The 27667-nt window shown below is 45.2% G+C and overlaps 1 pseudogene; it reads left to right on the top strand.

Annotated features, from left to right (window-relative positions):
* Positions 1–21847, top strand: part of LOC146398990 (Y-box-binding protein 1 pseudogene) — a 31971-nt pseudogene extending 10124 nt beyond the window's left edge.
* Positions 21848–27667: the final 5820 nt, after the last annotated feature.

The raw sequence follows: 27667 nt of genomic DNA, 5'->3' as shown, positions 1-27667 counted from the left end.
TTCTCCAGTTCTTGGCAGACTACCAGCCAGGCATTCTGTGATCTGACTTAACTCTGAAACTAACTGGTGTTAGCTCAGCCCTAATGGTTACAGGCTTATCCCACAAGATTGTCCCCTCCTCCTCCACCCTCCAACAGTGTGTGGATGATTCCCTGATACCTGGCCAAAATCCCAAATGTCTTACCAAAATCACCTTCTAAACAGAAACTCACACATAGAATAAAAGACAATCCATTGTCACCTTTATGCTCTTATCACTTAGGAAATTCCATTTGTTTTAGGAGCTATGTGTCAGGAAGGGGAAGCTAAATGTATATTTTTTATTATAGATAAGTATTACAAAGGAATGGAGACTTCAAATATTTTGCAAATATACCATGTTGATCCATATGAAGTTGCTGTAGGTTAAAAAAATGGCCTTCAAATAGTCACTGGTTTTGTGGTTTTGACCTAAATGCCCTTTTGTTTTTTTAATGATTTATATTTTTTCTATTACAGTTGGTTTACAGTGTTCTGTCAATTTTCTACTGTATAGCAATTTTCTACTGGGTCACATATACATATATACCTTCTTTTTCTCATATTAGTCTCCATCATGCTCCATCAGAAGTGACAAGATACAGTTCCCAGTGCTGTAGAGCAGGATCTCATTGCTTATCCATTTCAAAGGCAATAGTTTGCACCTATTAACCCCAGATTCCCAGTCCATCCCACTACTTCCCTCTTTCCCTTGGCAACCAGAAGTATGTTTTCCAAATCCATGATGTTCTTTCCTATGGAAAGGTTCATATGTGCCATATATCATATTCCAGATATAACTCATATCACATGGTATTTTTCTTTCTCTTTCTGACATACTTCACTTAGTATGAGAGTCTCTATTTCCAGCCATGTGGCTAAAAGTTGTGGTATTTTGTTCTTTTTTGGTTGAATAGTATTCCATTTCATATTTATACCACATTTTCTTAATCCATTCATCTGTTGATGGATATTTAGGTTGTTTCCATGTCTTGGCTATTGTGAATAGTGTAGCAATGAACATATAGGTTCATGTGTCTTTTTCAAGGAACTTTTTGTCCAGATACATGCCCAAGGATGGGATTGCTGGGTTATATGGTAGAACATCCCTGGTATGATAACTTCTCAGCATACAAAATCTGAATGCCTTCCCACTAACATCTGTTAACAAGACACAGATGCCCAATCTCATAACTTTTATTCAATATAGTATGGGAGGTCCTAGCCACAGTAATCAAACAAGCAAATTAAATATAAAAGGTATCCAAATAGGTTAACTTTTAAAGTCATACACCCCAAAATACCTAGCAGTAAACCTGTCCAAGGAGAGGAAAGACTTACATGTTGAGAGATCTATAAAACATTAATCAAGGAAATTAAAGAGGATTTGAAGAAATGGAAATATATCCTATGCTCCTGGATTGGAAGTATGAATATTGTTTAAAAAGCCCTACTACCCAAAGCAATCTACAGATTTGATTCAATCCTTACCAAGTTACTCATGACATTTTTCACAGAACTAGAACAAACAATCCAAAAATTTAGATAGAACCACAAAAGACCCAGAATTGCCAAAGAAATCCTGAGGAACAAAAACCAAGCAGGGCATAACTCTCCCAGACTTCAGGCAGTATTCACGATAATCAAGCCAGTGTAGTACTGGTACCAAAACAGACACACAGACCAATGGAACAGAATAGAGAACCAGAAATAAATCCAGACACCTAGGTCAATTAATTTTTGACAAAGGAGGCAAGAATATAAAATGGGAAAGAGAAAGTCTCCTCAGCATGTGGTGCTGGGAAAACTGGACAGCTGCAAGTAAATCAATGCCTCACACCATGCACAAAAATAAACTCAAAATGGCTTAAAAACTGAAATATAAGGCATGATCCCTTAAACTCCTAGAGGAGAACATAGGTAAAACATTCTTTGACATCAACCATACACATGTTTTCTTAAGCAATGGCCTCTGTGGCTTTGGGGAAGGAGCTGGGCATGGAGTGGAAGAAGAGTTCCTGGCCCATCCCATTGGAGACCACTAGGTAGGTGGGTACATATACTGTGGTGGAGCCCACCAAAAGCCATTTGACAAGACCTTGGGCTGATGAAGCCAAGAAACAGAGGCACTGGGCATAGCCATATCTGCTGTGTGTTTCACACAGTGCAGTTGCTGCAGCCTAAGGGCATAAGGACCCCCAGGGATAGGCTGTCCCTCTATTGCCACCATTCCACCCCTTCCACAGCACAAGGTCCCCCAGTGTCCTCAAGCTCAGGCAGCACCCACCATGGCCACCTGCAAATCTTCTCCCTGCCCTCACTCTGTTCTCTCAGAGAGGTGGTCGGCAGTCAGTTCAGAGAGGACTGGTAGCAGGGACATGGGCCAGGGAGGGTCCAGTGAATGGTGTGGAAGAGGGGAAGGCCCACCAGCTGGTCAGAGAGCCTCTGGGAGTTTCTAGATCTGTCTAACAGACATCCTGTCCACCAGCCTATGGCTGCTGCATCTGCCACCACCGACCCCTACTGCCAGCAAGCACTCCAGCCTCACCCACATCTTTGAGTCACCAAGCCAGGTCCGCATCTGCCTGAGCTGCCCTGGGCCTTGCACCACCTTCCAGGCTGAGCCTGCAGGCTCCTAACAGCAAAGAAGAAGAGCAGCATTCAGATATGTGGGTGGGGGGCCAGCCAGGCCACCACCCCTCACCAGGTCTGCCACCCCTTGGTCCTGAGAGGCTTCTCTGTGAGTCCCTGGCAAGGTGCACCAGTTACCCAGTGGCCTGAAGCCAAACTTCCACCAGCACTGTCTAGAGAGAGAAATCAGAGCCCAGAAGGCAGTGGAGGGGCTGGCCTCACTATCCAGCCTGAGGCTCCATGCTGGCTCCCTGCCCAAGCCAAACTCTTGTGAACAGTGCCACCTGGCACTGCCAGCCTTGGGTAGGGACAAGTGGGGTGCTCCTTGTGGGAGCTAACCAACCCACAATTGAGGATCCCCCAACAGTCACAGAAGACTCCAAAGCACTGCCTGCCTCCCCTGCTTCTTGAGGCCCCAAGGGGAAATGTGAAAGGAAAGCCCCTTGTTGGGGACACAGGAAACAGTGACCCTGTGACAGTAGGTGGCTCCAGGATGCAAGGGAGCTGGTGGGTGTGGGGTGCTCATAGCCACCACAGGCTGGTCTTCAGGCTCAGTAGTGCCTGAAGACCAATCTTCTCCTAAAATAACCCATCAATACCTAATGGTGCTTTTATTCCTTCCTTCCTTCCTTCCTTCCTTCCTTCCTTCCTTCCTTTCTTTCTTTCTTTCTTTCTTCCTTCCTTCCTTCCTTCCTTCCTTCCTTCCTTCCTTCCTTCCTTTTTTTCTCTTTCTTTCTTTCTTTCTTTGTTTCTTTCTTTCTTTCTTTGTTTCTTTCTTTGTTTCTTTCTTTCTTTCTTTCTTTCTTTCTTTCTTCCTTCCTTCCTTCCTTCCTTCCTTCCTTCCTTCCTTCCTTCCTTTCTTTCTTTCTTCCTTCCTTCCTTCCTTCCTTCCTTCCTTCCTTCCTTCCTTTCTTTCTTTTTCTTTCTTTCTTCCTCACTTCCCCTACCACTTTTAGGACCACACTTGCAGCATATGAAAATTCCCTGGCTAGGGGTTGAATGGGAACCAGAGCTACAGGAAGCCAAATGTGAGGGGCATCTCTGACCTACACCACAGCTCAGGACAATGCTGAATCCTTTAACCCACTGAGCTAGTCCAGGGATCCAGCTGCATATTCATGGACACTAGTTGGGTTGTTATCACTGAGACACAATGGGAACTTCCTAATGGTGATTTTATAATGCATTCAAGATATAAGAATTGATCCAAGCAAACCCCTGCTTGGAAGTGTGTGGCAAAAGCAGCAGCAGACCCACTGAGTGTGAGCCCATGAGCCAGTCTCCTTTTTGGTTCAGAGACCCTGCAGGCTTCAGTGTGTGCTGGGAGGGCGTCCCAGAGCTCCTCTGCCTGACTGTGAGGGCTGCTGGATGGAGAGCCCACTCCCTCCAACCTCCTGAGAGAGTCTGGTTGTTGCTTCAAACAAATATAATCCACAATCTAAAAGTGTAGAATTGTTTTATTTGGGGCAAACTGAGAACTTAAGCCTGGCAGGAAGCAGGTGTCTCAAGTAGTCCTGAGAAAACTGCGTAGAGGAGGTGAGGAGGGAGTTAGTATATGTAGGAATTTTTGCAACCAAGAGTATGGAATAGGAACAAAAACTATTAATAACAGAAAACCAGATATATCAAGGAATTGAATACTTTTCTGTGAGAAGATGCAAAAGTCTGGGCTCCCTGAAATCATTCTTTTGACATGCACTTTAGTTATCTGAAGCCAGAATCTTGTGATTTCACAGGGAAAGTGTTAGGAGTGGCTGCAGTCTGATGGCTGCTGGATGGCAGGTATTCTTTGTTTCCTTATTGAGATCCCTCATGGTTCACCTGCTCACCCTTGGAGGTGGCTGAAGGCACTGATGACTGGGACATCATTTGCTTTTGCTTTTAACTGGCTGGGCTATCATTCAGATAGCTCTGAAATAAAGCTCCAAAGAGGCAGGGGAAATAACCTTGTGTATATGTGATCGAGGAGGGTTCATACTATTTCACAAAATTTGCTACTGGTCTCATGAAGGTTACTACTGGTCATGAGGAGCAGACATCACCAGGAAGGATTTTAGTGTTTTTCTAGACAGGAGGAGATTCAAGGATTGAGCTCATAAATCTTCTCCTAAAAATACCAATTATATCTATAGACCTGTTTGGCAGTTTTCCCAGAGCACAGAATACCTCACTCCTGATCTCCAACCTGAGCACCATTCAGGGGGTGTTGCAGGTCAGCAGCTGCAGTGGACCATGATTTAATCCATGTAGAGGCTGATGGCAAGTGCCAAACTCCAGTGAACAGAAGGAATATTTTTCTATCAGTGGCTTATCCTCTATTTATTTATTGTAGGAGATTTTCTTTAGATTTAAATCAACTAGGAAAATAAAATTAAAACAATGTTTCTTAATGCAATACTATAAGATTATAAAACATGACTTGAAGTCCAACTTGTAAAACTCTGGATGTGGGAAAATGTCATTGTTATAAACAGCCACACAGTGCCCTCTGGTGGCTCAAAGAGAAACGCATGTGTGCTGCAGGACTCCCGGGTTCTGTCAGATATTGCTGACTTCAGCTATCTTCCCAAGTCTGTAAGAGTTGGTGCATTTGGGGTGACTTTTAATGGAATTCCTTCCCTTGTCATTTTGCACTATGAAAAAATAGGTCTATTTCCAAGTGAAATATTTCAGGGAGTATTTATTAAGCATCTGAGTCAGGTCCTGCTTTCTAAGACAGAATCTAGGATGTCACTACCACACAGGAGTGTGGTGGGGAGGTACTGGGATAACTGATCTATATCACAACTTTATATATCTGATTAAAAAGATAGTTTATCACTATCAAAGTGTATTTATGGCATCTTTCTGACTAAAAGACCCCTTATTTTATTGAAAATTGGAAAACTATTAATCAGCATATTTGTATACTATCATTTAAATTTAGATCTGAAGTTATTCCAAACTTCAGATGTGAATCCTATATGATGATTCATTTCTTATTTAGTATGAATAATTACCCCGTCATTTAATATTTCAGAATATAGTATGTTAATTGCTGTTCAGTGTTCTTTATTGTATCTTATACGTGACTAACCTATTTATAGAGTTCCTGTGGTAATCCTCCTCCATCAACCATATCTTGACTATGTATGAAAATGAAGTTACTCTTGTTTACTCTTGTTTACTCTTTTTTACTTGGCATAAAATTGTGTCTATCAAAATCCATTGTGCCTTTCTTGGGAGCACAGAGCTGGGCTCAATTATCTGGCACCACTTACAGCATATGACCCTCTGTTTGCCAATGGAAAAGAAAAGTAGTGATATGTGACATTCTAGACTGGCTGATAAAATCCTGGCATGGGAATTTATTTATGTCAATTGGTAGAGATGTGAATGAAGTCCTGGGGCTGAATAGATAGGTGATGGACAACTTTGTGTACCTGAATGATCTTGTCAGGGGGTTCAGTCTTTCCAACTTAACTGACCTCCCAGCACTGCTACATGGGAAAATATATAGTGATATGCTACTAAAATGTAGGGGTTATTTGGGAATTCATCATAAACAATATATCTGCAAAAGGTTTAAATCACAGGACTAATTTAAATAGTAGACAACTACAACATTTAAAATGACCAAAGTTACTATGAACAATTATATGCCAACAGATTTGAAAAACTGGAATAACTGGGCAACTTTCTAGAGACATACAGCCCTCCAAACCTGAATCATGAAGACACAGATCATTTAAACAGATGCATTACCAGAAATGAAATTGAATATGTAACAAAAACACTCCCTACATACCAAAGTCAAGGATGATTTAACTGGCAAATTCTACCAAACATACAAAAAGAACCTACACCCATCCTTCTTGAAATTTTCCAAAATGTTGAAGAGAAAAGAATAAGCCCTAAGACATTCTCTGGAGCCACCACCACCCTACTGTCAAAAGCAGAAAAATATGCTACAAAAAAATAAAAGTATAGACCAATATCTTTGATAAACATAGGCACAAAAAATCTCAACAAAATTTAGCCAATCAAATCCAACAACACATCAAAAAGATCATACATCATGACCGAGTGGGGCTCATCTCAAGTTCTCAAGGATGGTTCAACATACACAAATCAAGCAACTTTATACACCACATTAACAAAAGAAAAGCCAAAAAATCACACAATCATCTCAATAGATACAGAAAAAGCATTTGACAAAATCCAACATCCACTCGCGATTCAAAACTCTTACCAAAGTGGGTATAGAGGGAACATATCTCAACATAATAAATGCCATTTAAGCCAAACACACATCCAATATAATACCAACATAATACTCAATGGAGCAAAGCTGAATGCCTTCCCACTAAAATCAGGAAAAAGACAAGAATACCCACTATCACCACTTTTATTCAACATAGTTTTGGAAGTACTAGCCACAGCACTTAGACAAACCAAAGAAATAAAAGGCATCCAAATTGGAAGAGAAGAGGTAAGAATGTCATTCTACCCAGATGACATGATAATATATATAGAAAACCCTAAGGACTCCACACAAAACTTGTATTTCTCATGAAGAAATTCAGGAAAATAGCAAGATGTAAGATTAACATTCAGAAATCAGTTACATTTATGTATAATAACAAGGAAATATTAGAAAATGAATATATAATATGATTCCTTTTAAAATACAACCCCCCAAAAATATCTTACCATTTTCTAACATACGAAGAAATCCCAGAGATATCAAAGATAAGATAAAACCTGAAAATTAAATCCTGGCACCAAACTGCATCACAAATACATGCCAACAAGAATGAAGACTAGAGAAAGTCACTGAAGTATTGCATTAAAGACTGAAGTTTCAGTAATTAGATGCCAACATGTCCTGTGTGATATCTAGCTTGTACATTATTTTCCTAAAGCCTTAGGACATTTGTATAATCAACTCCATTCATTTAGTCTTAAGAAAAACAGACAAGACTACATATCTTGCTTTCATCTGGACATAAGACATATAAATATGTAAGAGAAAAACCATCTATATGACAATATTCTACAGATAGCTTTTATTAATCCAAGTTTAATTATTTTTTCTATTTTCTTATGAGAGTATATATATGTATGTTCCTATGTTTCTAAACATAGAGGGGTCTAGAGAAAGGGTCTCTGAAACTTTCATAGGCTTGGTCCTATGTATCTCTTAATTTGTGTAGCATACTGATCTGTATGCCTATCTCATGATAAACTCTAATTGCTAGTGTAGTTTTTGGTAAGCTGTTTGAATCCTTTTAACAAATTAGCAAATTAGGTCTTATGAATTCTTCAGACATGAAATTTGTATCTGAAGTGAGTGCAGTATCAGGTATTATGTCCTCAAACCTCAAAACATATCTAATTCCAGGTACTCAGAAATGCCACTCCTAGGTATATACCAACTAGAATTGACATCAGGTACTCAAAGAAATACACACCGCTCAATGTTTATAACAGTACTATTCACAACAGCCAAAAAGAAAAATGGCCCAAATGACCTTCAAAGTATGAAAAGGCTACATTAAATATGGTATCTACAGTGAAATATTACTCAATTATAAAAACAAAATACTAGTATATGGCATAATGTGGATGTGCCTTGAAAAATTATGCTAAATGAAAGATGCCAAGCACAAAAATCCCATACTTTATGATTCATTTTATATGAAGTATGCAAAATGGGTAAACATTACATCTAAACAGAATGTCATTATCAGGTCATTATCAGGACTTGGGGGCAGAAGTAAGTGAAAAATTCCTTAATAGGTACAACATTTTTTTTTTTTGAGGTGATGGAAATATTTTGGTGGTAAATACAGGTATGGTTGCACAGTATGGCCTAAATATACTGAGCTTTTTTTCATTTTACAATAGTTAATTTTATATTATGAGAATTTGTTTCAATTAAAAAAAACCAGCTACAAAAGGAAATGAGATTTCATCCTAATTGTTATCTTTATTCCTCGGTCTCTGAAGGAATTCATTCATATTTTTCTAAAGAAAAAGCTTTATTCCTTCTAACTAAAATTCCAGGGCTTCCGATTTCCATGCTATTGATAATTAACCAAAAACAAGTAAGTTAATTCTTTATTTTAACCTTCCATCCCTAGTTTGCTGAGTATTTTTATCATAAATATTTGCTTATTATCATTAACTATTCTCCACATCTGTTGAGGTGACTGGCTTTCTACTTTTTCAATGTAGTGATGTATATTGATAAAATAGAAATGATATACCAAACTTTCATTTTGTTCATTTTTTACTTGCTTATTACTGTTATAGCATTTATGCAATTATATAAAATTTCAATGCACCCATGTTACATATTTTGTTGTTGTTTTCTTATTTTTTCCATTTTCCAATGAGTGATATGTTGGTGTCTGTGACATTGAATGAAAGAGAACATGGAACTTCAATGAATGTAGGCTTTTTTTTCATTTCCACTGATGAATGAGCAGAACTACAGGTGCACCCAAACCTGGACATGCACTAACATGTCACGAGAAATCTAGGGCAGCTGAGTAGGATGAGAGAATGTTTGTTCTTCCCAATAATACCTGGGGAGGAAGCATCAAGTCCCTCTATGGAGATACATATGGAGAGCCTAAAGCGGCTGTCTGAAAGATGGCATTCATCCATAATGTTTTATATATATATATATATATATATATATATATATATACACACACAAGAAAGTCTGTAAATTAAAAAGAAAACTCAGAAAATACTGCCTTCATAAAGATCTGGTAGCCTTAACATAGGCCCTGCTCCAGAATCAAAATGCTTCATTCCCAATTCCCCCTTGCAGAAGGCAAGATATTTGGGAACTTAGTGGCAAAGAGCAAGTAACAGCAGTTCAGGTACAAAGAGATGTACTGTACTTTCAGACATTGAAGTCCTGGACTGATTGGTAGAGGTGACTGAAGGTATATTAGTTCTTCCCCCACAAAAATACTATTTGGATTCTCCCCACCCCCTCCCTCCCTCCCTTGATGGGACCACATTCTTTTACTCAGGGAATGCTTATCATGACATCCAATTTGAAACAAGTTAGTGTAGGAGAGGAGAGAGAGAGTGAAAGAGAGAGAGATCATTGATAAGCTGTACATTTTTTCCTCCAGAGGCTGTCCTTGTTACTTTTGAGTCCTATGGTTTGAACTGAATTAGCATGGGGTCTTATATTTGACCTCATCTGCAGGGCTGTCAAGGGCTCTGGGGGCCACAGGGGCCTGGGCCTTGGGCATGGAACTGGGTGCTTCTGTGGCTTCTGGGGTCTCCTTGGAGGATGGGGCAGCCTCAGGGTTGCTGTGTTTTGAGTCTGAAGTTGGGGCCCCATTACTTTTCTTCCCTAGTAGGACCTTTGGGAGCCTAAGTCTTTGTGGCTTCCCCTGCCTCCTTGCTCTTATCACCCTTGGTGGGGACCACAGGCTCACAAATGTCCTACTAGGGATCGAACACACAACATCATTGTTCCTAGTCAGATTCATTAACCACTGAGCCACTATAGGAACTCCACTCAGGAAGATTTTTGTATATTTTGGGTTGGGCTTTATCTTTGTGCTTAGAATGAAACTTTTTTTTTTACAGGACTGCCCTTGACCTCTAATGAACCATGGATGTATCTAAGCAGCAATACCCAGGAAAACACAAATCTTTGATGGAGGTGCTCCACTGCCCCTTCCCCTTTCTGCCCATCAAAATTTTATTTTTCTCTTTCAGCATCAATCCTTTTTTAAAATGATTAAGTGCAAGGAAAATCAATTGCACAATAAAAATACAACCTACCCTCCCTGGAATACACATATCCGTCATAAGACAATTGCCCAGCACCAACAAATTTATGGAATTTTACTATTAAACATGATATGAAAATTAGATTTATGTAGTGTGGTTTGTATCCAATTTTTAACATTTTCTCCATTAGATGACTATTTTGTACATTCTGCTTTTATTTTGTGAATAATTTCATCAAAAAATCTTGCCCTGGCACTGCCATGAGCTGTGGTGTTGTCCACAGCTGTGGCTTGGATCTGGCATTGCTGTGACCATGGTGCAGGCTGGCAGCTACAGTTCTGATTCATCTCCTAGCCTGGGAACTTCTATGGCACAGGTGCTGCTCTAAAAATAAGCAAACCAACATATATATAATATAATGAAAAATATGTACAGGACACTGATCTAGTGTAAGGCTAATCAAATAACTCTCTCCTCTCTACTTCTCCCCTTGCCACACATTTCCTGTCATTTCACCTGAGTGTCCAGAGGAGATTGTGTCCAAGAGGGAGTGAGAGGGTTTTCTACTCACAGTAAAAGTGGGAACAAGACATCCCTCAGACATCCCACATCTCTTTTCCACCTCCCTACCCCAAGCTCACACCTGGATTCCCCTCCAGGGACAGACTCACCTCCTTCTCTGTCCAATTGGATTATTCTAGAAGGGACCCAGATGAATGACCCTGGAGGGACCAATGTCCAGTGGCCACAATTTATAGAAATAAAAATCAAGCTGCAGTATATTATGAAGAACATAAGACAATTCCCAGCAGGCCCCAAATCCTCACATTTCCATGAATGTTGCTGTGTGATGGTGGTGGAACAGAGTGTTTGATATTGACTTACTCTTAGGACCTCAGGCTCACCACCAGGAAACTCTGGGACAGACACTTCCACAGATGAGAAACAGACTGTGGCAGCTAGAACACAAAATTAGAACCTACTTCCAATGTGCTTTGGACCATTCCCTAAAGTATTGTTTGAGCAATAATGGCAAAATGAGATAGAAGAAAAAATGCTGATTAAGACTACGTCTTGGGAAGGTTACTTCCAGGCATAGTCTCCCTGAGCATAAGTCACAGCCTCATTTCCTTCCTTGTATCTGGAATCACAATCATCAATCAGGAGGTTACTGTGTGAGGAGGAGGGACACACAAGTGCCTGGGCCAAAAGAACCCAATGCACATTTGGTCATGAAGAGTATGAGCCACCTGGCCATTGAGTATGGGGGCTTAAACCCCATTCTCCTTTCCACCATCATAATGAGCATGGTTACATCTGTGAGTCAAGGTATACTAGTCCCATATCTTTTACTTCTGCACAGCAGGCCAGGACCCATTAGCTCCAAGCCCATCAGAATCATACTTAATTTCACACACCTGGTTGTTATAGTGTTCCAATAAGCAGATTTTCAGCCGTTTAGAACCTGTCTGTTTATCATACTCCACTGCACACAGCACCTGCTTGCCATAGATAAGACAAACATCTGGCTGCCAAAGACCTCAAGTCATAGCTCCCATTGGTTATCTCTGATGCAGAGGCTCATTCCATGCTACTGAGTGATGTCTTCTGGACACACAAGTCCCCTGCCATTTCCCTCTAACCCAGCATCTGTCCTGCTTTTATCAGGCAGGTGATGCTATCTTTGCTATAGCTTCTAGAAGGTCCCATATTGTGAGGGACATCCCTTATCAACAAACTGGCAGAGTGCACCCTAGTAAACTCAGTATGGACACCTGCCATCTCATGGCCACATCATTCTTCTTGATCAGTCCCCAAGTCTGCCAAACCTTACCTCTTGGTCAGGTGACCCAACACTTCCTACTCCACATCATCATCTGAAAAGTGAAGACAATTATAGACCTGTTTGTAGGATCAAATGGCATAAATGTCAAAAGTTTGAAGCACCACCTGGCCCATTACGGGGTGTAATGTGGCACAGAGCATTTGTGCAAGATGCCTCCTTATCGTCTCATCATGCAGATCTGCTTCCTGTTCACCCTTTAATTTTTGTTGTCTAATTCTCTGTGCACGAGACATGACTCATAGGCCACAGTGACCTTGCATTTCACTCGGGCTCCAACATCGTGGTATTCTGGAAGAATAATAGACTCTGGGTCAAGATGGACATGGGTTCTCATTTAGGTATGTTACTTATTTCTTATGAAGAATGGAAACATAAAGAGTAGCTGCTTCTGCAGCATGAAAACCAGGATGGCCTCACGGAAGTCACTGGAGGACAGAGTTTCAAGATGGAACACAGGCTTATCTTTAGTAGGTGTCTAGACATGGGGAAGATGGGGAGAGGAATTGCCATCTTCCACTTAGGCACTGTGACTCCATGAGCTCTCCTGCACTAACTTTCTTCCATGTGGGAAGCCTCTTTTCGGGAGAGCAGGGCCCTTGCAGAATCTGAATTTGGTTTTGTTCCTGATCCAGAGATTAGTCTACTGCCACCTACAGGACAATGCAGGAACTTCTTCCCGGCTGCTGTTCTGGGTGGAGGTTCTTAAGCCTTTACTGACTCTCAAAACCCTCTTCTAAACAGTCACTCAGTGTGAGAGTTGAAAACCACAGAACACTGACCCTCACTCTTTACCATGCCTGTTTGCATGATTCTTTGTCTGCCTCTCCCAGTTGCATAATGATGCTTACATGTTTTTCTGATCATGGAAACACAAAGAGTAAAATAACAAAGAGAGAGGAACAGCTGATGAGGGGGAACATTCCAGAAATGATGAGGGAACTCTAGTTATCCCAACACTGAAACAGTCACAGCCAATCATTGTAACTGAGCAAGGCCTTTGGGGGCTCCACATTTCTTGGTTTTAGGAAATGGTCCTTATTCAGCCTCCATGGCCTTCCCTGAGTTCCCAGGGGCAGATTCAGACAGTTTCTGATTAGGGAAAGAAGGAGAGGCAAAAAAAGGAGGATCAGTAAAAAAAAAAAAAAAAAAGCAAAACAAAAAAAAGTACAACCTTAGGCCAGTATCCTGATTCCCTCTCAAGGGATACACAGAATGACATAGACATCTTCTACACCTCTGAGAAAAGTGATATTCCTTATGGTTAATTTAGAAAGGAATACATAAAACTGAACAGCATAGTCTTTCATTGTCCTTATCACTGGCTTCATTGCACCCTAAACACAAGCACCCATAAGCTAAAGATTAGGTACCCTGAGCACAACTGCCTGTGGGTTAAAGATGAGTAGCACATGAGGTTTTCTCAGGATATATCCTAGTTTTTTTTTTACTAATCTGTGATCAATATGCCCATTTCTCAAGTACTGTTATTCTAGGCAATAACCCAGAAGACAACTATCCTGATCCTGCTATCTCCTGACACCAGCTTTGATGACAAAATCCCCCTAAAAAAGTAGAATGCATGTCTTCCCCAATCCTGATTTCTATCTGAAAGCCTGTTTTTGTTTGTTTGTTTGTTTGTTTTGCAATAAAACTCCCCTGAAATTCTCCCAAAGAGGGCAGAGTCTTCAGGGCATTAACCTGCTGTGGCCTCCTTTCCCTGGCAAAGCAATAAAAGCTATTGTTTTTTTCTTTAGCCAAAACTCTGTCTCTGCATTTCTACTGAGCACTGGTGGATAGAGGCTGATTTTTGGCAACAATAAGGGTCATCTACCAAAAAGTACAGCTTAACTCACATATAAAGCAAAAACCAGATTCCTCTCTGCCCTGAAAGTAGTAAAAAAACAAAGAAATCTAATGTTACCAAGTTTATTCAATATCATACTGGAAGTCCTAGCCATGGGCAAGTTTTCTGTAGATCTTTACAGAGTATTTGATTTTTTGGAGCTATTATAAATGTTATTTTAAAATTTCACATTTCCAAAAAGACAACTTACAGAATGGAAGTTGATTGTTTCAAATGATGCAATTGACAAGGGCTTATCTCTAGAATATACAAGCAATTTATACAACTCCACAGCAAAAAGAGCCAACAGCCCGATTGAAAAATGAGCAAAAGACCCGAATAGACATTTCTGCAAGGAAGATGTATAGATGGTCAACAAGTACATGAAAAAATGCTCAATATCACTGATTATTAGAGAAATGCAAATCAAAATGAGACACCACCTCATACTAATCAGAATGGCCATCATTAACAATTCCACAAATACCAAATTATGGAGGGGGTGTGGAGAAAAGGGAACCTCCTGCACTGTTGATGGGAATGTAAGCTGGTACAACCACTATGGAGAACATTATGGATATACCTTAGGAAACTATACATAAAACTACCATATAACCCAGAAAACCCACTCCTGGGCATATATCCGAACAAAACTTTCCTTGAAAAAACACATGCACCAGCCCTGAGATTGTCTAGTCAGCCATGTCCTCTGCAAATGGGGAGTTTGATTATTCCCGCCTAGTTTACTTTTTCTTGCCTTTGGAAGCAGATGGGTTTCTCAGGGCTTCCCTGAAGTGGGGAGCATATTGCTGAGTAATTCCCACTCCATGGAAAGGCTGGGGCCAGAGCTGGGACCTGCCACACATGCCATCCAAAGAGAACACATATGTGGTGTTCAGTGTCACTTGCAACACAGGGTCCTTATCTGCAGTGATCATGGTGTAGCTGGCTCCACAAATGGGCACAGATGGTGACACTAGATGGGCACCACAAGACCAGGTGGCACGGACTTGGTGGCCAGAGTGAGGGACCTGGACTAAGCCCATCAGCTCATGGAGTTCAAAACAGAGAGAGACAGAGATACAGATGGAGAGAGACAGAGACAGAAGAAGTGGTGGCACAGGAGTTCCTCTTTCGTGACTCTGTCCCTTTGTAGTGTGGCCTTGGGTGGGACTTATACTGAGCTGCTATAACAGAGCTTCTGGACACAGATAAAGTTCCCACTGCTTGCCCACTCCAGCTGGGTCTCAGCACTCTTGAGGAATCAGGTTCCAGACTCCTGCTGGGGGCACAGGATATGTCATCCAGCACCTGGCAGGGGCAATGCCCTCCTCAGAGTTCTGGTCAGGGATAGTGCACTTCCTGTGGTTTTCATTGGCATTTTCAACTCTGTAGGGATCAGAAAATCAGAAGTGGTTGATGATCACATGTGGCAGTGAACTGGAAGTGTCCTTTTGGCACACCCTCAGAACTTTCCAGCCTGGGCCAGTCTGGGAGCAGTCAGGAAAGTGGAGCTTTGGCCAGCCTCCTGGTGCTGGTCATTGACAGGGCCGAATATGCAGAGGGATGGAGAGCCTGGTTCCTCTTCAGGGACAGGGAAGGGTGGAAGGGAAACAGGCACTCTGGTTGACTGGTCCCACAGCTCTCAGGGATCTTATTGTCACTGAAAAATCACCTGTCCTGCAGAGGCCCCAAGACTCCCCTCACTCTCTCCAGAATTTCATGGCATCTGGTGGCCTGGTGGGCATCACTTGGTACATATCCACATGGCCAGGACCACAAAAGGCTTTCTGCCAATGACAAGGCTCCCACTGCATTCAGTGAGCTCAGTGAATACTAGCAATAAGGCCAAATCCACAGGACCCTTGGGCACATCTCTTGAGCCTCAGGTGAGCAGACAAGTCCCTGCCTCCACCACTGCTCCTGGGGAGTTTTCACCCACCATCAGGCCCCTGAGCTGTGTGCTCATCTGCATGCTCATGGGCTCCAGGCTTTTTGGAAGGATCAGCTCCTGGGCCCTCTTCAAAACTCTTCTCCTGCCCTTGACTCAGCCTATTCTGCATCCAGCCCCATGAGTTCATGACCCACTCATGGACTTGCAGATTCTCTTGTCACCTTGTTCAACCACACTGACTCAACTCTTCTGAAATCCACTTGAGCTACATCTCACATGCCTGTTTGTATAGTCATTCTAAGTATTTCTAATTCCCATTGTGAATTCTGCTCAGACCTGTGATCCATTGATAAATGAGTCTTCTTTCAAAATCTATGGGTTTTTAATCCATCAATGAGGAAGTATTGAGAGCACCACAGAGTTGTCACTGTGTTCTGGGTCTGAAATAACCAAGAGGGCCACTCCCCACTAAACTTGTATATTTTTTGGCTGTACATGTGTTTTGTTTTATATGTTTGTTTTTGTTTTTTTGTCTTTTTAAGGCCATACCTGCAGCATATTAACATTCCCAGGCTAAGAGTACAATTGGAGCTACAGCTGCTGGCCTATGGCACAGCCACATCAATGCCAGATCTGGACCACATCTGCAACATATGCCATAGCTTGTGGAAATGCAGGAATCTTAACCCACTGAGCAGAGCCAGGGATCAAACCTGCATCCTCATGGATATTATCCGGGTTCTTTACCTGCTGAGCTACTATGGGAAATACCTACACATGTGTTTCTGAAACATTTTTTTTCCTTTTTCTTTTTTTGGCTACATCTGCAGCATGCATAAATTACTGGGCCAGGAATCAAACTTGTGCCACAGGAGCAACTCTAGCTCCTGCACTGACAACACAGAATCCTTAACTCCAACAGAAAATGCCAGACTTACCTGCATTTAGGTAGAACTTTTTTTTTTTTTTTTGCTTAAAATCACTACTTTCAAAGAGTAAGTGAGGCCCTTTTACAATTATTGTAGTGACTGATGTATTGGGCTTTATTTTTACTGTCTTACTTTACATTGACTGTACTTCATTTTTCTCTTTTTTAATGTGATGTAATCATGAGATCTACCCTTTTGACTTTTACATCACAGGGCAGTGTTATTACCCACTGGCATCTCTAGAACTTATGCCTTCAAATCACACATGTTTAAACGGATTTCATTCTGGGGTCTGTGCTCTGTTTCTAGGATCTATCCAGGGCACAGAGACTATAAGAGAGGCCACCCTGCCCATGTGAACTTGGGAACATTGGAAATCAGTAACATGTTTTAAAGTGGTTCACAGGTGCTGAGTGAGGAGAAAACTGGAACAGGGGAGAGGTAGCAGGTCTCCCTAAGAAACTGTCCCAAGGAAGGTGGTGACATGGTGGGCATGGTCAGTAGGGTCTCCAGGCCTGTATGGCTGCTATTCTGGGGCCATGCTACAAGTTAAAGGCAAGAGCCCAAGGCAGGAGGGCTGGCTGAGAAGGATCCACACCATGGTCATGGTCAACTTCAGGTCTCCTCTGTTTCCCTGACAGTGGGGGACCCCATCTGTCACCCTTGGGGTCAGAGGCAGTGAGTTGATACTCCAGGGATCCCAGCCACTCAAGCCTTGGGGGCTGGCAGCCACACCTTCTGGCCCATGTGGGACTGAACTTCCTTTGTGTGGTTGCCATATCTGAGCCCCACCAGCTAGGAGGGTAGGTGATGGGAAGGGCTGTGGATTCCTGCCCTGATGGGTAGTCCTGGACCAGTACCCATACCCCTCTGTACCCTCAGCACATACCTAGGTCAGGGAGGGAGATTGGGGAGCAGCCATGCCTGATCCACCCCAAGCTGTGGGTGACAGTGATGAAATGCTTATGTGTAGGGTGGACCAGCTGGGCCCAGAGGAGGAGCCAGATGCCCACCCACACAGCACATTTGAATTGTCACATCCACAAAGCATACATGTGCCACTGTCGGAGGTGGAGCTAGAGGGGACACCTATACCAGGTGACTTTGCTGTGATCCAGGCCACCAGCACAATGGACTGGCCTGGGTCCACCAGTGGTCTTAATCACTTTGCTATATTTTTTCTTTTTACTTTTATTTTTTTTAGGGTCTCAGGTGTGGCATGAGGAAGTTCCCAGACTAGGGATTGAATCACAACTGCAGATCCCAGTCTATGTCACAGCCAGAGCCAAGCCTGCAATCTACACAAAATCTTTCAGGAATGCTGGATCCTTAACTCACTGAGCAGGATTAGGGATCAAATCCACATCCTCATGGATACAAGACAGGTTAATTTCCAATGAGCTACAATGGGAACTCCCAGGTTGCTATTTTTTGGGAGACTCTTGGTATCAGAGAAGTTACAGAGGCCCCACCCCAAACCCACCCCTCTCTGTAGTAATGTGACTGTCTCTCTAGCCTTCACACCCCACCCCAGGCCCAGGCAGGTAACTCTCAAGCCCACCACCATCAGTGTCCACTGCAGGGGTGGCTCCTCCATGGACCTGCTTCTCCCTAAGTGGATGACACAGATGAGCCCAGGAAAAATGTCATGCCAGCTCTTTGGAGGCCTGCTTGGGTGGCGTTAAAAGTGCACATGCAGAGTAACTAAGCAACTATAGCTAGAAAAACTGAAAAATATGTTCAAGAGGGGTGTCCATGGCAGCCAAGAAGACAAACAAACTTAATAACATACATAGGAAAAGCCTTGCTAAGTCACACAAAATCCTAGAGGCTACATATAAAAAGGGACAGATTCAAACACAGAGAAGTCAAATTTGTGCATGGGGGGCACTCAATGGAGTTAAATAAAATTTTAAACTGAAGACATTTGCACTTCTAAAGTCCTTATGAGTGAGGAATTTCTTCAAATCAAATTTTTAAAAGCAAATAGATGGGAAATGATGTGACATATAGGTCACAACACAAAGGGAGGAGAGATAAAATATGCCTATTGACCTCACTACTAAGAAATATGCAGATGGAGAGCAAAAGCCCTGAGAACAAGCACTTCTCAGAATAACAGCTTTTATTGTCAGAGCTGAGAGAGAATGTCTGAGGGTCAGGAGGTCTCAGAGAGTGAAGCTGGGGTCAGTGGGACACCACAAATACCCTTATTTATAACCATAGGCAGAGATGACTGACAGCATCTCCAAATGGGAGAAAAGCAAGGGACTGCGGTTCCCCTTGGGCTCCTGCATATTTGCCAAATGGAAAGACCTGAGAGATCCAAAATAAGGACCTTTAATAAAATCATGATGGATCCACAATACACATGTTAAACAGCCACTGATACTGGCCCCCAAGTTAATGATGATCCCTAGTGTTGGTATAAGTGCAAAAGCTTTTCAGTGTCCTATGGGAAGGAACAGAGCACAACTGTGATACACACCCCTCCAAGGGGTGCTGGACACCTGGGGAGGTGGGCTGAGGGGCAGTGGGACAAGGCCAGGCCTCCTCCTGGGGGAGACCAGCTTGGTCACAGGACCCTCCCCTGAAGGCAAGAGCTTCCAGGTGAAAGGATCAGGGCTGATGCCAACCAATGAGATGGGCCCTCATGGATGTACTGGCAATGACCTCACAGTTCTGATGCTGCCTGGCACCCACTCCTCTTCTTGTCTGAAGGCCTTTGGGAGCCCTCATGGTCCCTGACCTGCTCTGGAGCTTTCTTGTCTGTCCTGTTCTGACCTACCATCCCCCTCATCCACCTTGTCACTGTTTCTAGAAGAGAGGCACAACTCCAACAGTGAGAGCTCAGAAAGGTGAGCAAGATAGGCACACTCATCCCTAACGGGCACCTTGGGGACAGAGGCTACTAGGCATGTGACTTCCTTACCCCAGAGCTTTAGCTGAGCTGACACTAACACTGGAACACAGAAGGTGAGCCAGGGGGATGCAACCACTCAGGGTGCTGAGGGGTGCAAACTGCAGCCACAGTGTCCAGGTCATGAAGGAGGCCAAGGACAGAGCATAGACATCTGGAATGGGGAAGGTGGGGTAGTTGAGAGGAAAATGAAGATGAAGAGAAATGGAAGTGGGAGCATGGGGGAATGAGGAGGTGGTGCAGGGGAGAAGGAGGAAAGTTGGACAGTGAAGGAGCAGGGAAAGAAAAATGAGCAGGAGGTGGACCAGCACAGTAAGGGGGAGCAGGAGGACAAGAGGTCAAGACCAGCCCAAGCCAGCCCCTTGAGGGTCATATTGGGGTCCCTGTAAATATTTCACTTGAGTGATCCTTCGGTTTGATGTTCAGACCTGGGGAACCTCAAGGTACTGATTGAGTTCTGGATGGGAAATCATTGGCCTGATTCAAGACTAACCACAAGAGCTTAATGTTCACATCAGGATCCTCCTTACACTGCTAACAAGCAGTGGGAGAGGAGGAGTAAAGGAAGATCAGGGTTCAGGGACAGCTGGTTGTGAGGGTCCAGGTGCTCAGGTCCATCCCATCCTGGTCACCCTCTCCTGTGTGGAGAGAGGACGCTCCCCCAAAGGAAAGTAAAATTTCAGGCCAACAGTTCAGGGCTGCTCCTGGCCAATGGGATGGGCTCCACTGTGGATGGAATAGCAGTGACCCCAGAGTACTGTCTGTTGCCTGGCACCCACTCTGCTTTGTGTGCCCAGGCAGTTGGAGGCCCTTGTGGTTGCTGACCTGCTCTGATGTTTGCTCACCTGCACATCTTGCTCTGACCCACCTGATCCCCACGCCTTCCTGGTTGCCTTGTTATCATTTTGAGAGGAGAAGCCCATATCCAACAGTGAGAGTCAGAAAGGTGAGCATGAGCTGCACCCTTGACCCTATACCAATGCCTCAAGGACAGAGAGGCCACTGGTTGGTGCCTGGACCATTCAGGTATGGGGCTGAGGTGACAGGGACCTCCAGCACCAATTACTAAGTAGGCCACTCAGGGCTCTGTGGGGTGTTTGCTGCTTCCAGAGATGTATGCATCCCTGTGAGGAACCTGAGGTGAGAGCTGAGACCACTGGCCCAGAAAAGGAAGAGTGGGAGGAGGAAAGAGGGGAGATGATGCAGGAAGAGAAAGAGGAGGATGTGGAGGAAGGAAGGTCTAGCCAAGGAGAGATGAATGTAGGAGGAAGGGTGTATACAGGAGGCTCAAGGGCGGAGGTGAATTAGGAGGAGTTAAAAAGACAGGAGTGAGAGCAAGAAGAGTAAGGATGAAGGAAGTAGAGCAGGAAGATGGAGGAGGAGAAGTAGATGGAGGAGGAGTAGATGGAGGAGAGGGAGAAATAAGCAGGACAAGATGGATGGATGGAAGTGGTGGAGAGAAGATGAAGGAGAAATGGAGGAGGATGATGAGGGGAAATAGGGGGTCCAGGCCAGCCCAGAGCAGGTGGTACTGCTGTCTGCATGGGGTTGATTCAGTGGTGTGCCTGAGTGAGCCCCAGGTTTGATGCTTGGACCCTGAGAACCTCAGCGAGCTGTGTGTGGCCTGGGTGGGAAATCTCTGCCCTGATTTAAGTCCATTGGCAAGGGAGTAGTGTCCACATCAGTACTGTCCTGGAATCCCTAATAGGAAGGAACAGAGGAGGAGTGAAGAAATGTCATGGCTGGGGGACCAAGTGTTTCTGAGGGTCCCTGTGCCCAGGTCCATTGCCTGCCATGGTACAGCTGGCCCAGTCACCTTCCACTGCCAGCTAACTGCCCTGTCGCTGGAGAGGATGACCTCCTTGGTTATGGATTCAGTGCTAACATTGACCTCTGACCTTGGCCCTATTCTAGGTGGAATGGCAGAGACTTCTCAAGTTCCACCCTCTGTGTGGTGCTCTCTCTGATTTGTGTCCCCAGGCAGTTGGAGGCCTTCCTGATATCTGACCTGCTCTGACACTCTCCTGCCCTCCATGTTCTGACCCATGGACCTGAAGTTTGGTCCATTTATACAGCAGAGACCAGCTCTAACAGCAAGAGCTCAGAAAGGTAAGAAAAAGCTGCACTGCATACTGACTCTTGGGGACAGAGACAACCAGGTGGATGGCTCAGTTCTCCCTGGTCTGGTCAAGATGATGCCAAACCCAGTCCTGACTATGAGCCAGCTGCATGCAGTCCCTTGTGTCTCCAAGTGGTGAAAACTGCTGCCCACAGTGCCTGATTCATGTGAGCAGCCCAAGGTCAGAGTTCAGAAAACTGACTCCAGTTGGGGGGCACAGTGTGAAGAAGACTAGACAGAGGGGTTTCAGGGGGAGGAAGATGAAGTGGAGGAAAAATGGAGGGGAAGGGGAGGAAGGAACAAAAGAGCAGGAGGAAAAGTGTAGCAGGAGGAGGACAAAGGAACATGAGAAGATAGATGGATGGAGGAGTAACATCAGGTCCAGGCCAGCCCAGAGCCAGCTCTATGGGTCTGGGAAGGGTCCCTGCAAAAGCCATGCCCAAATGAACCCCTGGTTTGATTATTGGACCTGGGGAACCTCAGGGAGCTGGGTGAGGATGAGGTGGGAAATCACTGGCCTGATTCCAATCCACCTGCAAGGGCTTAGTGTCCACATCAGTATCCACCTGTCACTGCTGACAATAGTGGTAGAGGAGGAGTTAAAGAAGGTCAGGGTTGGAGGACCAGCTAGTCATGAGAATCCAGGTGCCCATGTCCAGGTCTGCCAGGCTCCACCTGCTCTTGGTCACACTACCCTGTGTGGAGAGAGGACCTCACACCAAAGGAAAGTCATTTTATATGTCAAGAGTTTGCTTCTGCTCCTGGAAAAAGGGATGGCCCATTTCCACTGTGGGTGGAAAGGCAGGGACCCCAGAGTTCTGCCCCCTGCCCTATACCCACTCTGCTTTATGTCCCCAGGCTAATGGAGTCCCTCATCATCGCTGACCTGTTCTGACACTCACTCACCTGCCCACCCTGCTCTGACCCACCTGATCCCCAAACTCACCTGGTTACTTTTTTACCCTTTTGAGAGGAGACGCCCAAGTCCAACAGTGAGAGTCAGAAAGGTGAACTTGAACTTCTCCCTCACCCACTACCAACACCTCAAGGATAGAGGCCACTGGTGGGTGCCTGCACCACTCAGGTCTGGGGCTGAGGTGACAAGGACTTCCAGCACCAACCAGCATGCAGCACCCCTCAGGGCCAGAACTCCAAAGTCCCTTTGAGGAGCCTGAGGTGAGAGCTCAGACCCCTGGCTGAGAAAAGGAAGAGGGGGAAGAGGAGTGAGGGGAGAGAATCCAGGTGCTGGAGGAGGAGGGTGGGGAGGATAGGGAGGAAGGAAGATCTAGCTGGACCAGAGTTGGATGGAGAAATTAGGCAGTAGGAGTTGAGTGAAGAGGAGTATATAATAATACAGGAGGGTAACTAAGTAAAAGGAAATGGTTGAGGGGAGTGGAGGGCAGAAGGAAGGAAGTAGAGGGGAGGTTGAGAGAAGGAGGTGGATGGAAGAGAATAAATGTGAGATGGAGGAGGGAGTGAAAGAGAAGCATGTTGTCCAGGCCAGCCCAGTGTCTACTGTATTTAGTTCCAAATGGTGTTTCTTAAAAATTGTACCTGAGGGAGCATCTTGTTTGATGCTATGACCCAGGGAACCTCAGGCAGCTGGGTGAGACCTGGATGGGAAAACTCCATCCTGATTCAAATCCAAAGGCAAAAACTTAGGGTCTACATCACTATCCTCCCAGAAAGCTTTAGGATGGAGGAATGAAGGAAGGTCAGGGTTAGGGGACCAAGGATTCCTGAGGGTTGATATGCCCAAGTCCATTGCTTGCCAGGCTACAGATTCCCCAGTCACCTTCTCCTGACAGCTTTGTCCCTGTAGAGGATGACCTCCCTGGTTATGCACTCAGTGTTGACCCTGATCTCTGACATCAACTCTACTGCAGGTGAAATGACAGTGAACGCACAATTCTGCTTGCTGCCTGACAGCCACTCTGATTTGTGTCCCCAGGCATTTGGAGGCCCTCATGGTCACTGCCATGCTCTGATGCCTCCTCGTCTGTCTGCCCAACCTTCTCTGACCCACTTGATTCCCCAACCTGATTGGTTACTTTATTACCATTTTGAGAGGAGAGGCCTAAATCCAACAGTGAGAGTGAGAAAGGTGAGCAGGAGCTTCACGCTCACCCCCTACCAACACCTAAAGGACAGAGGTCACTTGTGGGTACCTGGACCACTCAGGGCTGGGGGGGAGGTGACAAGGACCTCCAGCACCAAGCACTGAGCATGCAGCCCTTTCAGGGCTCCCTGCAGTGCAGGCTGCTGCCAGAGGTGCCTGAGTCCCTGTCAGGAGCCTGAGGTTGGAGCTCAAACACCTGGTCCAGAAAAGGAAGACATGGAGTAGGAGGGAGGGAAGCAGATTCAGGAAAGGAGAAGGATGGGAGGAAGGAAGGTCCAGCTACACCAGACTTGGATGTAGGATGAGGGAGGGAGGAGGTGGTGAGTGAGGACAAGGAATGAAGACAGAAGCAAGAGAAAGAAGAGAATAGATGAATGGAGTTGTTAGGCAATTTATGGTAGAGGAGTTGGAGGAGGGGGAGGACTGAGCAGGAGGAGATGGATGGTGCAAGAGGTGGATGGAGGAGGATTAAGCAGAGATGGAAGAGGATGTGGAGGAGAAGCAGGCGATATAGGCCATCCCTGAGAGTCAGTCTTGGGTTCCAAGTTGGGTTGATAGAGATTATAGTTGATTTAGACCCTGATTTAATGCTGAAAACTCACTAAACACAGGGAGCTGGGGGAGGCCTGGGTGGGAAATTGCTGGCCTAATTCTGGTGCAATGGCAATGACTTAAGATCCACCATGGAACCGCTAAGGTGGAGGGGAGAGGAGGAGTTAAGGAAGATCAGGGTTAGGAACCAGGTTTTCCTAAATTTTCATGTACCCATTCTATCACCTGCCAGTCTAGACCAGTCTGTGCTACTCTTCCCCTGATGTGTTACATCGCTGTCCCTGGAAAGGATGACCTCCTTCATTTTGGGCTCAGTGCTGACCCTGACTTCTGACCTCGGTCCAATATTGTGTGGAATTACAATGAACTTGTAATGAACCCACTCTGTTTCAGGTCCCCAGGCAGTTGGAGGCTCTTGTGGTCACTGACCTGCTCTGAAGCTTGCTCATCTTCTGTCCTTGATCCAACCCACTTGATCTCCACACGCACCTGCTTACCTTCTTACCATCTTGAGAGGAGAGGCCAACATTCAACAAGGAGTGTCAGAAAGGTGGGCTTGAGTTGCACCCTCACCTGCTATGACTATCACAAGGACAGGGGACTGTGGTGGGTGCATGGAGCATGTGGGTCTGAGGTTGAAGTGACAAGGACCTCTAGCACCAATCCCTGAGCGTGAAGCCCTTTCTGGGTTCCATTAACTAAGGGCTGCTTCCTGAGGCACCCAACTCTCTGCAAGGAGCCCAAGGTTAGAGCTCAGACTCTTGGCCAGAAAAGGAAGAGGGGGAGAAGGAGGGACAGGAGAGGTTGCAGGAAGTTCAGGAGGGGAGAGGATGCAGGAGGAGGTGGAGGATGGGAAGGAAGGAAGGTCTAGCAAGAGGAAAGATGGATTCAGGAGAAAAGGTGGCTGTAGCACGATGGAGGGAGGAAGTGAATGAGGTGGAGAAATAAGGACTAGAGTGATTGGAAGAGGATAAAACATGTATGAATGTGAGGGGAAGGATGCAAGGAAGATGGATCTTGAAGAGCATGAAGAGCAGGAGGAGGAAGAGGAATAGATAGAGGAGGGGGAAGAAAGGACTGAGGAGATGGATGGATGGAAGAGGTTGAAGGACAGATGGAGGAGGGGGAGGGGAAGCAGGGGGTCCTGGCCATCCAAGTGGAGTTGGTATTGGGATCTGGGTGGTATCTCTTAAAAGGTTTACCTGAATGAGCTCCTTGTTTGATTCTTAGACCTGGTGAAATCCTGCAGCGTGGTGAGGCCTGGATGGCAAATTAATGGCCTGAGTCAAGTCAAACTGCAAGGGCTTAGGGTCCACATGAGTACTCTCCTGGAAACCATAAGTGGGAGAGGAGGAGTGAATGAAGGTTGCAGTTGGGGTCCAAGTGTTACTGAAGGTCCGTTTGCCCTGCCAGGTGACACCTGCTCCTGTCAACTTCTCCTGCCATGTTACAGCCCCATCCCTGGAGAGGATAAACTCCTTGGTTATGTGCTCAATACTGACCCTGACATCTAACCTTTGCCTATCGTGGGAGGAACAGCCATGACCCTAGAGTTCCACCTGCCACCCAGCATCCTCTCTTCTTTGTGTTCCCAGGCCGTTGGTGGCCCTTGTGGTCACTGACCTGCTCTTGCAGTCACCTGACCTCTTTGGTCTGACACACCTACCTGATCCCTGGTCCATTTACACATCAGAGACCCAGATCCAACAGTGAGAGTTCAGAAAGATGAGCCAGAAGAGGACCCTCACTACATAATGACCCTTGGCGACAGAGGCAAAAGGGTGGGTGGCTCTATCCTCCATGGTATCTGCCAAGGTTATGCTGAACTCAGCCTTGATAAAGAGCCAGGAGCATGCAGCCCCCTCATGGCTCAAAGGGATGTGGCCTGCCCATGGTGACTGAGTCCATGTGAGGACCCACATGTCAGAATTCAGACAGCTGGCTTGATGGGTGGCAGGGGCACAAGGGGAAGAGCAGTAAGGAGGGGAGAGGATGCAGGGGGTGGAGGAGAAGAAGGAGGAAACACAGGAGGGGGAGGAAGAAGAAGAAAGGTGAAAGGAAGTTGAGGGGAAGAAGGAAAGTAAAAGGAGCAGGAAGAGGATAAGTGGAGGATGTGTTGGACGTAGAGGACAAAGCAGGAGTAGGTGGATGGATGGAGGGGGTGCAAGTGGTACATGCCATCCCAGAGCCAGCTCTATGGGAATCCAGATGGGGTCCCTGCAACGCTTGTACCCTACTGAGACTCTGGGTTGATGCTCAGACCCAGGGACAACAGAAAGCTGGGTGAGGACAAGGTGGTATGAAATAGCTGGCCTGATTCAAGTCCAATGACAAGGGCTTGGGGTCCACATCAGCCTCCTGGCACTGCTATCCAGCAGGGGAGAGGAGGAGTGCAAGAAGTGTTTGAGAACCAGCTTGTCACAAATTTCAAGCCCAGCCAGACTCCATCTGCCCCTGTTGATGCTCCCTTATGTGGAGAGAGGACCCTCCCAGAAAAGAAAGTCACTTTTAAGGTCAAGGAGTCAGTGCTGCTCCTGTCCAGTGGGATGGGTATTATAGTGATTGGAATAGCAGAGACCCCAGAGTTATATCTGCTGCTATGAACCCATTCTGGTTTTTGTCCCCAGGTAGTTGGAGGCCCTCATGGTAACTGATCTGCTCTGATGCTCACTCAACTGCCTGCCCGCCCTGCTCTGACCCATCTGATCCCCTCACCTGCCTGGTTACCTTGTTACCATCTTGAGAGGAGAGGTCCACATCCAACAGTGAGAGTCAGAAAGGTGAGCAAGAGCTGTGCCCTCACCCCCTATCAACACATCAAGTAATGAGGCCCATGGTGGGTGCCTGGACCACTCTTTTCTGAGGTTGAGGTGACAAGGAGATCCAGCACCAGCCACCATGTGCATAGCCCCCTTAGGCCTCTGTGAAATGTTGGCTGCTGACAGAGGTGCCTAAGTCCCTGACCAGAGCCTGAGGTCAGAGTTCAGGATCCTGGACCAGAAGTGGAAGAGGGGGAGTAGGAGGGAGAGGAGAGTTTGTAGGAGGAG

Source organism: Sus scrofa, chromosome 10, assembly GCF_054392235.1.
Source record: "Sus scrofa isolate SSC_HxYL_T2T_F1_AM1 chromosome 10, Sscrofa_HxYL_maternal_Yorkshire_Landrace_v2.0, whole genome shotgun sequence".
Classification (NCBI taxonomy): Eukaryota; Metazoa; Chordata; class Mammalia; order Artiodactyla; family Suidae; genus Sus; species Sus scrofa.
Note: the sequence above shows the minus strand (reverse complement) of the source record. Positions and strands in the feature narration are given on the sequence as shown.